Source organism: Anabrus simplex, chromosome 5 (genome assembly GCF_040414725.1).
Source record: "Anabrus simplex isolate iqAnaSimp1 chromosome 5, ASM4041472v1, whole genome shotgun sequence".
Lineage (NCBI taxonomy): Eukaryota > Metazoa > Arthropoda > Insecta > Orthoptera > Tettigoniidae > Anabrus > Anabrus simplex.
The window spans coordinates 74,920,042-74,932,739 of record NC_090269.1 but is presented as its reverse complement, the minus strand read 5'-3'; the positions used below and the strand labels follow the sequence as shown (position 1 = coordinate 74,932,739).

At 40.6% G+C, this 12,698-nt stretch overlaps 1 pseudogene; it reads left to right on the top strand.

Moving 5' to 3' along the window:
* The first annotated feature begins 1,952 nt into the window (after window positions 1-1,952).
* Window positions 1,953-2,774, top strand: LOC136874364 (ran-specific GTPase-activating protein-like; annotated as a pseudogene).
* The last annotated feature ends 9,924 nt before the right edge of the window (window positions 2,775-12,698 follow it).

Here is a 12,698-nt window from a genome sequence, read left to right as displayed (position 1 = left end):
TAGCCGACCACGAAGGCGATACCTGAGTCTGATATTGCTTGTGCCAGGCTTCCCTCCTTGATAAATTCATGTTTCCTTCAACCCCTGTGGGTGGGAGCGGTAAAATACATACAGAGGATCCCCCGCTTGTCGTAGGAGGCGACTAAAAGGCGGACCCGAAGCTCTCAAATATGGAGCGTAAGTTGACGACCACGTTTCCCCTAGCGGAGCTTGACATTGCTTCCTCTTCTTTGTGTCGAGACTCCTCACTTTCATCTGTCCTGTCTGACCTTGTTTGGTCAACTCCGACGGTATGAGGTTTGTGAGATCCTACACCCTTTTTTGCCGATACCTTCATTTTCGAAGTGTCGGACTTTATCCACTTCTCCCTCTAATTAATGTTGAGAGAGGATGGTTGCTCAATTGTAGGTCTTCTTAACACAAAATAATCACCACCACCACCAACAACAACACTCAAACAATAATCACCACCATCACCACGGGACTGAGTCGAGAGGAATGGTAAAGATGAGGTATGGAAAGAGATTCCTCGAATTCTTAAAAGCGGAAAGCGAGCTGCCTTCTCCACTCTGTGGGTGGTACGATAGAATACATCCCTAGTATCCCCTGCCTGACATAAGAGGCTACGCAGGGGCTCTCAACTTCAAGAGTGTGGGTTGGTAAACCACAGGGCACCTATAGTCCGCACACTTTATGTTGGTGCATTTGCGTACGGGGGTGAGGAGTAAGGAGGGAGGTGTCCCGGTATCGATAGTGCTACCAACCGAAGGAAAATGAAATCTGAATTGAATCGAGAATATGATCGATCGATACGAAGTTTCTAAACCGTTATCATCTTAAGCCAACAACTATGTCACATACACATTATATAACATTATAAAACATTTCTCGATGCGAATATTGTTCCTAGCATGAATTCTATACTTTGGCTTTGTTGTGTAAACAACAACAGTACTAGTACGTAAAGTGTACGCCAGATGTCGCACAACGATGCTTAAGCGATTCATAGTTTGTGTTTCAAAGGTTGCCAGTACGAATCTCGAAGATCGCCGAGGTCGACCGATTCAGCACTAGGGTGTAAATGCACCAACATATAGTGTGCGGATAATAGCTAAGTCTGGCATTGCCTCCACTTACTTGTTCCAAGCTACTCACTTTTAACTTTCCTACCGACTTTCCTTGGTCAACACTTGTTCTGTTCCAACCCCGGCGGTATTAGGAGGCTTTCAACTTCACGCCCTTAGTGGTCCTTTCCTTTCCTTTCTTTCATCGACGCCTTCATTCTTCGAAGTGTCGGAAGTCTTCCATTTTCTCTACGAGTAGTATTAAGAGAGGGTGGTTGCCAAGTTGATCTTATTCTTAAAACAACGATCAACACGAATTCACCTTTTCCAACCACACTTTTCCCCTTTCCGAAACTCCTCGGCAACCGTTCGAGAGAGAACATACTGGCTTCACTCCACTGTGCTCAGAAGATGATACCTTACGTATTGCACGTGCTCGCTGGTAAAATAATTAACCGTTCGTTTCTTCTTCTTCTTCTTCTTCTTCGTCGTCTTCTTCTTCTTCTTATATATAATTTATTAAACACAATGTGAACAAGGTATTAATTAATTAAACGAAAGTAGCATCATTTGCATAGTGTGACAAAGTCAATGTCCTGTCTTTGCACTCAATGATATGATACGCGTTGCATGGTCCTCCACATATGGTGCACTGACATCTGTCGGTGGGGCTGTGGTATCCCTTGGTTGAACATATTCGGTGATGTAGTCCGTGGGCTGCCACTCTCGTATATAAATGGCGCAGTTGGTAGTTGGCCTTTTACCATTCGTTGCTTGTCATCGCTTGTCATCGCTTGTCATTGCTCGAAGACTGGCGGCGTTGAAGTTTGTTGTGAAATTGTATTTGTTGTATATTGGACTGGTGACACTTAACGTAACCCCGAAGAAATGGCAGATGATCAGGGAAATCATGTTGAGAATCATGATGACTCTCTCACAGAGCATGATCCTCATTTTGAACCTATTCTCACACTTCCTGAGGTAGCCGTGTCTACATTAGAAGAGGACGAGGTGGAAATGATAAAATTGAGGGCAAAACTCTTCCGATATGACAGAACACAAGTGCCTCCTGAATGAAAGGAACGTGGAACTAGCAATATTAAACTGTTGAGGTATATATTGAAAAATTGTGTACGTGTTGTTATGTGCAGAGATAAGACTTTGGAGCTGTGTGCGAATCACTATGTGACGCCATGGATGGAGTTGAAACCCTGCTTGGGTTCACAATAATCACCACCATCACCACGGGACTGAATAGAGGAATGGTAAAGATGAGGTATGGAAAGAGCTTGGGTCTACAGTGTTGAAGGAGACTATGCTGATGGTGAAATAAAGCGTGAATTATTAGTAGTTAGATTTGCTAACGCTGAAAATGCAAACAAATAATAAATATAATAAAAAACTAAAAAATGGAAAGATAAATTCGAAGAAGCCAAGGCTATTGTGGAAAAGAGCTGTCTCTATGACAGAAATGGTTCAAGAAGCCAGGACAACCATTCCGAAGACGAGAGAGATGACAGTAAGTTGAGTGACAAGGAGGCATCAGACCCTTCTACTCCAGAGAAATCTCCAGATAAAGAGGAGAAGAAGGAGGAGGAGGAAGAAGAACAGAAGGAACTTACTAAGGACTTAGAGAAACTGAAAGTGGAAGAGAAACCAGCAACGACCGAAGCAGTTTAGGAAACGAGGCTCGATGGGCTCACTTATGTCATACATACTGTGTCTTAAGAAGGACTGAGAAGTTGCTGAAGAGGTTTATAATGGAAATAGTACCCACTGTCAATGCACGTGGAGACCAAATTGCAACAAAACAGTATTATTATTATTATTATTATTATTATTATTATTATTATTATTATTATTATTATTATTATTATTATTATTATTATTTAGTTGATCAGGGCTGCTTTAAGAGTTACAATTTAAATTTAAATACTTGTACAGACCCTAAGTGTTTATCAAAGGCGATGCGTGTTATTGTTGAGTGCTGCAAAACTCGCGATAATTTCACACGCCATTTTATTGTCTATTCTTCTAATTTTTAGTCTAACAAACCTAAGATATGTTAAAATCAAGCATCTTTGGTCGTTCGATGTACTAATGCTTCGTGATGGGCCAATAAATGCTGTCGGCTTCGAATCAAACTCAGGGGGTTTGCTTTCCTACGGCAACTCCCAAGCGGACAGTGCGGAGCAATGTGGTTTCAACAGGGACGAGCCTAAGCCTGCACAGCATCAGGTAGCGCGCTCGTCAGTATCGGTCCTTGGGTGTTGCAAGAGACCAGTAAGCCCCCTATCGAGAAAGAATTTCATTGTCCCCGTTAGATTGCACCACTCTGCAGAGATGACTCACCCCCCCCCCCTTTGTGGCTGGGGGTGGTAGAATAAAACCTATGGTATCATCTGCCTGACGTAAGAGGGGACTAAAAGGGGCCCCATGGGCTCTCAACTTGGGAGCGCGGGTTGGCGACCACGGGGCCCTTAGCTGAGTCCTGGCATTGCTTCGACTTACTTGTGCCAGGTTCCTCACTTTCATCTATCCTATCCGATCTTCTTTGGTCAACTCTTGTTCTTTTCTGACCCCGACGTTATTAGGTTTCCGAGGGCTAGAGAGTCGTTCATTTTCACGACCTTCGAGGCTCTTGCCTTTCTTCATTTTTCGTAGTGTCGGATCCCTTCCATATTTTCTCTCTGATTAGTGTTATATAGAGAATGGTTGCCTAGTTGTACTTTCTCTTAAAACAATAATCACCACCACCACCACCCACGGAGATGTCTTCCATTCCTGCTTTTTCTCCTCTCCTTTCACACGCCACTAGGGTACGCCGTATCGCACCACCCACAATATTACCAACATTGGTATTTCATCGGTAATTATAATAACACTATGAAAATAAAAACGAAAAAACATTCTAAAGGGGCTCTATGACCTAGGATTGTCGGCCTTGGTGATACTTTTTATTGAAAGAAATCTGGCGATGTAGATCGCAGGCTTCAATCAACGGGTAAATTTCAAGTTTGCATGAATAAAAAAAACAGGAGGCAAATTTTCAATTCAAGTGAGGTAACAATAACTTTAGTTATACTGTACAATTTGCATCTTATTTCCTGTGTTTGAATTGCTGGATATTTTTCAATTTTAATAAGAATGCAGTTCTTTAACGATAATAGAGTTTCTTGTTATTTCCGAAAGCTTCTCATATGAAAATGCGATATTGAAAATTTTGGTGAAACACCCAGCTTCAGATACCAGTGGCGACTGCCCACTGGCATTCATTGAGACTAGTAAACGTAGACACACTTCTCCTCAGATTGATTGGTGCTAATAGTTATGAATACCTGAGAAAAATAAGTTGAATCAATATGTTGACACAACTGTTAATTATCTCAGCTACATAACGCATCAGTGGTGGGTAAGAAAGTAGTACGGTAGTAACTTCACCTTGACTTTGCCTATTTTTCAAGTGTACGTATATCCTTGCTATTCTCTTTTATTGCATAGCCTATGTATTGCCGTCCTCTTCCTACATCGCTATCTTCGTCTATCGCAATGGTGACAATAGATCTGTTGCTGATAACTCGTCAAACATTGTAAAATACAAGATGATTCTTCTCTGACTTTGGCAGTTTGAAACTTGAGTTTTTCATAAGGTTGCTTGACTGGGCATGGGTACTGTTAAAATGTAACTCACCGTGACCGTGACGAGGCCGTTTCATGTTACGTCAATATTGTTAATGGAGATTAGTGCTATGTTCAAGGAGAGCGAGACGCCCTTGAACTTCATAAAATCGATGCTATTGTTTGCTGTCGAACTGGCCTTGTTGCAAACAAAATTTTAAAACACGTGTCTTTATGGCTTGAGGTTGAAATTAATACACTGTGCTTTAATAAGTGGAATTTGTCGATTGATGTTCAAAGAATGCCGACAATACCGAAATGAATTCATATGCTACTTTTACTTGCAGCCTACCCTTTTAAAACCGATCAGAACACGGAGAGTTGTTCAATCAATCAATGCGATTAATTTCTTATTAAACTATATTTCGTTAGCGAAATTCCATCACCTGACTGGGGTCAATTTCAACTACGAAGTATGCTTGAAGCCTTTGGAAGTCTACTTTTCATTATAACCTAGTCTCAACGCCTTGTCCTGATCGTTGATTAATTGAAAAATGCTCTAATCTTATAATTAGAGCTAAGAATTTTAGGTGCAAAATTTTGGTTAAAAAGGTGCAGAAAAGGTGCTTTAATATCTTTGAAAAAGGTGCAAAGAGAGCAAATTTTAAATGTAAATATGCATACCAACATCACCAAAACCAATTTTACAACATATAACATGACACAAAACTCACTCATGTTATCATGTATTAATAATCTGCTTTTAAAAAGTCCTAGAACGCAATGTTATTAAAATCACATATCCAGAAAACTGTCAAACAGATAAAATTTCAATGTTATTTTCAGTGAGGTTGCATCTCCGGTCACTAAGTAAATACTTATACACAGAAATGGAATGTTCAACGTCAACAGACACAAGTGTTGCATATTTTGTTTGCAGTCGATATTAAATATCTGTTTGTTACAACATCCGACAGCAGGGATTTTTGCTTTACAATACCATCCAGTGCTTCCTTCACATCCATAACAACAGCGCATTTAAGAAATTTCAATATAGCCTCCTTATTCTTCGCAGTTTTGCTCTAACTATATACTGCATAACACGATTAAGTTGATGTTTTACTTTTTGTATCAATTGTTATTGATCATATCACAAACATTGCACCTCAGAACTGACCCGTCGCTCTGAACACCATCAGCACTAAATTGTTTAGCACTATAATGCGTAATATTAAGCTATTTGCTAATAAGCATATTCTGAACCATCACCTACGTAATAATAATAATAAGGCCTGCAGATAAGCAGCTGTTGGAGTGCGGCAAGCTAATAGAGTAGCTCAACAATCACTAGGATCGTACTTAAGCTGCCGATTAGTGCATTTAGGGAGCGTATGATTCTAGCGACGAATTGAGGAACTAAATAGTACATAGAACTAAGCTTTATAGACGAAATATTCGGCTTTTCTTGTTTAATTTCTTTTAAAATGCGGCAAAGGAACCAAGAAAGTATTAAACAAGTGGGAAAAGGTGCTGACATTAAGAAAAAGTGCAAAAAAGGTACTAGCATTGAGAAAAGGTGCAAAAAGGTGCAACTAAAACACAGTTAGGGGGGTCATTTGATGGTTTCTTTACAATACAAGCTAATCCGGGCATTTTCATAGCAAAACAGGTTAAGGTTATCGTAATCACAAAGACGCACACACAAAATGCTGTCATTTGTGTAAAGTATTTTATTTACATATTATATACACACTATATCCACACATTAATAAACTGCCATCTTGAACAAAACATTGCTACGAAGAAGAAGAAGAAGACTGCTACATTAGGATGTCATCCAAAATCACAACATGAGTTCACATCACTAACGACTTTCACTAGCAAATTTCACCAACAACTCAACTCCAACTCCCAAGACTGCCTCTTTATATACATTCCCTGACTAGGCTTCTAGAAAAGAATGACACAATATGTTTTCCCGTAATTTCTCGAGTCTCCATTAACCTATTTACAAATGGATCGAATGTTCTTTAACTCTCTAGTAACAAAGATACTAGGGTGACCAGACGACCCCTTTTAACCGGCCATGTCCTCCTTTTTCGACCATCGTCCGGGGTCCGGGTGGATTATTTAATACAAAAATGTACTCCTTTTTTAGTGAATCTACTTATTTTTCGGGAATCTGTGTTCATATTACGTTTTTACAAGTATTCTTCATTACGCGACGGCGTCATCAAAGACTTTAGGGCGTCATCGATATCGTATCGATATATAGAAATATGATTTTGGATATACAGTACATGCGATTCATGCCTTGTATTGTGACGTTGCCCACGAGATATTAAAGGCCGGGAAATATAGCACACTAGGCCCCATTGCCTACTGCGCGGTCACAATCGATCTGGGAAGTTTTCGTTACAATGGCAGCCCCCTTTCCTACTTCCAGACAGATAGCAGTTGAAGAGTTTTTATTATAATGGCACGCAACTACCCTACTATCAGTCGAAATTGAGTTGTGCAGTTATCATTATAAAGTCAGGCCCCTTTTCCTACTCTCAGCCAGCTTTCTGCCAGTAACACCAAGGTGGTGAGTTTCCATCAAAATAGCAGGCCACTATGCCTAATGCCAGTCACATTTTAGATGAGGACATTTGTTTACAATTGCGAGCACCCTTGCCTACTGCCAAACACAATCGGGTAGGGAAGTTTTAAACAAAACTGCATGCTCCCTTGCCTTCTGCAAGTCGAATCGAGAAATGAACTATTCATTACAACGGTAGGCCTTCCTTACTACTGCGCGTTACACAGGAGATGGAGAAGGACCCCATTCCTACTGCCAGTCAAAGTCGGTACGGGGAGTACTCATTACAATATCAGACACACCCTTTTTCGGTTGCTACAAATCGACATCAGTGAATATATATAGATCGACATACGAAAGTATATGCTTGTTTACAATATTGCAGACCTTCATTTACAGATAACTGCTGCTAAACGTACGTCATATCGACAAAGGATTGTACCATAAGACGCCGGATTTAGTGGCCTAAATGGCTGGTCCTATGATATCTCATCTATTCCTGGGTCAGATTGAGTTAGAAACTTTGAACAGGGTAAAGTTCTTGTAAGATTATCTCACATTGCATTACTTTTCGGATAATTATGTGACAGCTACATACATAGCATTTGGCTCACATATGGCTACTGGGTGGGCCAATTTTCGTGAAGAGTTTGATGATTCTATATTTCCTATAAGTGATTAAAAGTATGAATTATGCATGTGAAAAGTCCAAATTTACTTAACATCGATTAACAGAGAAAAATCAAACGTAAAAAGGACACAGATACGACAAAAATGTCATAAGACCAAAGTTGTAGATCCTTCCAAATTGAACGGAGATTGTGCAATCCGTTAAGTGATAGGACTTCCCGAAGGTCTGCACCACCATTAAAATTGCCTCCATATTTCGATATTCTTCGAGGATAAAATGAAAAATTTAAAGATCTTGGAAGTTTTCCGTCCATTACGGGCTAAATGTATAATTTTGTCAAATTTCCATTTTCTCTTTCGTCTGGCAGATTATGCCGCAATCTGGATTTTGGGTGAGGAGGGTAAAAATTAGGACTTTCAGGAAACTAAACCAAAAAATTATTCAGTTGGCCATTATTACCCCTTAAACGGAAAGCTGTGCGAAAATTTCGCCAAAATAGTCAATGTACAGGCACACAGTGGTTACGATTTTATTTATATAGATAGATAAGGTATCTGCTCCACGTACAACACCTTTTGGGCTATGTCCGCTGGACTTAACCTGCAAAACTGACCATTCATGCATGATATCTCCCTTATTAATCCTCCTGGCGAAAAAAATGCCATGAAAAAAAGGTTTTAGAGATGGAATTCCATCACGTTTGGTCGATTTCCAGTCAGGTTGGTCTTGTACTGTGTATATTGTGGAAGAATCACCATTTCGGTTCCGTATAAACCACTAGTCCATTCCGGGAACATGAAATGTTATAGACCTCTAAAACCTACCTTTGGACAGGTGGATGCTAAATATAAAGTTTGGTTCGAATATCTTCAGTAGTTTTCAAGTTGTAAGAAATACGCTTTACACGCACCCGCTCTTGAGTTAAGTCCGACGGTCCGTTAATGATATCTCCCTTATTAATTCTCGTATCGAAATGATGCGAAAATGATGAGAAAAAAGGTTTAGAAATTAATTTCCATTAAGGCAGGTAGATTTCCATTAAGTTTGGTTGTGTATATTTTGTGGGAGTGCAAAATCACGGTTTCAGTTTCGTATAAACCCCCAGTTATTTCAGGGATTTAGAAACAATATTTGCCCTAAGACCTACCGAAGGACAGGTGGATTCTAAATATGAAGTTTGGTGGAAATATTTCCAGTATATTCTAGCACTCGCGTACATACGGTGTAATTAAGGGGAAAAATAATACAGTTAAGAAAGTTGAAATTAATAGAAAATGGATTATAACTGAGGACCGCTGTATAACGACAAATATGTAAACGCCAAGTGAATATATTAGAAAAGTCAAATGCCCCTCAATAAATTATGCTGGTGTGAGTTATGGATATAATAAAGCGGTAACAGAGGAGAAATATAGGCGCAGTGATTCTTAGGTAAACAGATAAGAAGATGACTAATGGTGTTATTACTTAATCTATTCGAGGGCGGTTATAACCTCCAACGATATTCGGCCAATATCCCGCAGATAGGCCGATTGACGCCTCTCTTGCTTTCTACCCAAGGAACAACGACGAATTTAAAAGCATGATGAGGAAAATGGCAATACCTACGTTATTTCCCTGCTGGCAAGCAGTCAGAGACGTTGCCATGGTAACCTGTAGATTCGTTGTCGGTCTGTCGGTCACTCAATGCAGAGCATGATACCCGCATAAACTAGTAAATTTCTCCGTCATGTGAAGAGTAAGGTAAATTATGAACATAACAAAAGTTGTTTATAACGAAGAGACGTTTCACATACGGTCCACGGAGTTTACAGAAAATCAATAGTATAAGAGAAAACGGAGGAAAACCGTTCTGGTTTTCCTATAAACCCCCGTCTATTCAAAGATTTTAAAATGATATGCATATCGAAACCTTCCCCGAAATGCGTATACTCTAAATATGAAGTTTGGTTGAGATCTATCCAGCCGTTTCGACGTGATGGTGGAACAGACAAACAGACAAACAAACAGACACGAAAAGTAAAAACCACCGATTCTGTCTTTAGTTGACCCAAAACTGATAAATATCTGAAAAATTGGCCAAACAAACGAAATTACAGACAGCGGACCCCCTACAACTTTATTTATATAGATACTGTACCCCAATCAGCATTTCGCTGAGTAGCGGAGGAAAGCTTCATAATCACAATCGGAGTCACTGCTACCTTTCCTGCCAAGTGTTTTGGCTCTCGCCTCACTGTGATATATGCTTGCTACGTAAGCTGCCCGCATTTACGTCAGGCCAGCCTGACCGCACTGGGCTAGCCTCAACGGGCGCCCAGCTGAGCACCTCTGCTCTATACACTTCCTCGTACGAAGGCACTTCAGCTCTTTTTCTTCTTGCTAGGCGTGATCTATGAGTTACAGGCGTGCATGGAAGAAGCACGAGACATCAGCCAGAACAGCAATGTCGATCAACAGTAGAAACGAAGCTCTGCACCTTCACAGTTACCCAAACCGCCGCTTTGTACAGTATGTTATTACCGGGAGAAAACCCGGAGATTACACACTGTCCTTAGATTTAGAATTGAAATTGTTTCCGAAGAATAGAAACATTACCTGTGTTAAGGTCGAAGTGGTTGTTTTCTCTGAGATGAAACCAGAAGAAATATGTTCAGTTTCAAATGTGGGAACCAGTGGTGGCGATACGGATCTCGCAGACTTCGCGGGGCAGGGGGAGGCCATGGCTTGTGAGGGGCCCATGACTGTTTCTTAATTCAATAGATGAAGAGTGATTTTACATATTGATAAAGCTACAGCACACAACACAGTATTATTCGTATTTGTATTACAGAGGGTCAGGACCGGCTTAAGAGGGGGGCTAAAGGGGCTGCAGCCCCGGGCCCCGCCTGCCAAGGGGCCCCAGCCCTTGGCCGAGCCTAAAATTGTATAAAAAGGCCTGCTGCTCCACCCGCGTGCATGTATATGAATATTTACGCTCGCAAAATGTCGAACACGCACTCTTCCTTCCTTATCAGCTGTCCGCGTTAGTATTTCATCACTGCTAGAATCAATTACCGTCCGAAGACACGAATCCTCGCTACTTACGCACTGTAATTATTGTAAAAGTTATATTTGACGAAAGTTTAAATCTTGCAGCTTGCGAGTACGGGCAGAGTGGGAAGGGGGGAACAGGTCTAGGAAGTGAGCGGGGGGGGGGGGGGGGGTGCACAGGGGAAGCACGGTGGAATGCGCATGCTATACTATATCTTTGCATCAAGAAGAGAACTTCCAGTTCACCTCTGATTATTGAACCATTCGTACGTTATAACTGTAATGTTCTTGTAAAATGGATAGAAAATATCCTAGTGGTGCCAAAAAACGTAAGTTCTGTTTTGTATGTCGATTTGATAGTGATGATGAGACAAATGTGAAATATGTTTTGGCATTATGAAATATTAAAATGAAAAACAGAGAAAAATTGCAGTCTGTTTCAACACTTCCCTATTCATCATTTTAAGTGGAAGTAGTTCTATAACAACTTTAGTATGCTAGTGTTACGTGATGTTACGAAGAAGGGGCCCCACATTTTTAAATAGGCCAGGGCTCCCAAACACCTTAATCCGGCACTGCAGAGGGTTATTCCGTTAGGCCGTCATAGTGCAGAGCTTCTTTCATCAATAGGTAATTATTTCTGAAGGAATGTGGGTTTCCCAATCTGCTCCAATAATAACCATCCGTTGCTGCCACTCACAACAATCAACACGGCTTTTGAAGTAATTGGCCAGTTCTGAGAACCCATTAGTCAGCGGTGATGCGATAACAAAGACATCCTCCTTATCTAAGCTCTAAATACTGAAGTTTCGAGCCTGTTTATAACCCTTGGCAGTCAGTGTAGCTATGTAGGCTTACGATAGACGGTTGAGTTGTAAATTGTTTGGTTCTAGGAACGAGATTATTTCTTAACATTGTACCGGTCAGCGTGTTTTGGTTACTGTAATTGGAACATCCATTTCTTGTGTGTGTTCGGACCATGTAAGTGTATTATTTTAATTTCTTTGCATTTGAAAACTAAATTATGTTATTATTTTTATTATGATCATCATCGTTGCGTCGGTGTTGTTCATTGTAATAATATATAACTCTGTACTATGAAATAAAGGTGTAATTTTCCTTATCAGTAAACGAGGGGATGATTTTCAATTATTGCGGAGTGGGGGAGGGGGGTGAGTATATTAGTGCCGCTACTGATGGGAAACCTTCTTCGACTGCTCTTTGTTATACCAAATTCAGGCTGTGAAGCAGAAAGAAGTTTCAGTATTTTTCACCGCATTCTGCTATGACTCAAATGGGTCTGTATTAAGTATCAGTTTGCTGTGTACACTAAGTCCACTCAGACAGTCCCTTATGGGTGCGGGTGGTAAAATACATCTACGTTATCCCCTGCCTGCCATAAGAGGTGATTAAAATGGGTGACCAGGGACTCACAACGAAGGAGCGTAGGTTGGCGACCACGGCTACCGTAGATGAGCCTGACGTTGCTTCCAATTATTTGTGTCAGTATCCCCACTTTCATCTTTCCTATGCGATTTCTCTTGGTCATCTCTTGTTCTTTGTCGACCCCCGACGGTGTTAGGTTCGCGAGTCCTGGGGAGTCCTTCATTTTCACGCCCTTCATGTCTCTTCCTTTTGTTTTGTCGACACCTTAATTTCGGAAGGTCATCTTTCTTCATTTTTAAAAACTCTGATTACTGTTAAGAGAGGATGGATGCTCAGTTCTACTTCCTTTTAAAACAATAATCACTATCACCACCACGTTAGACAG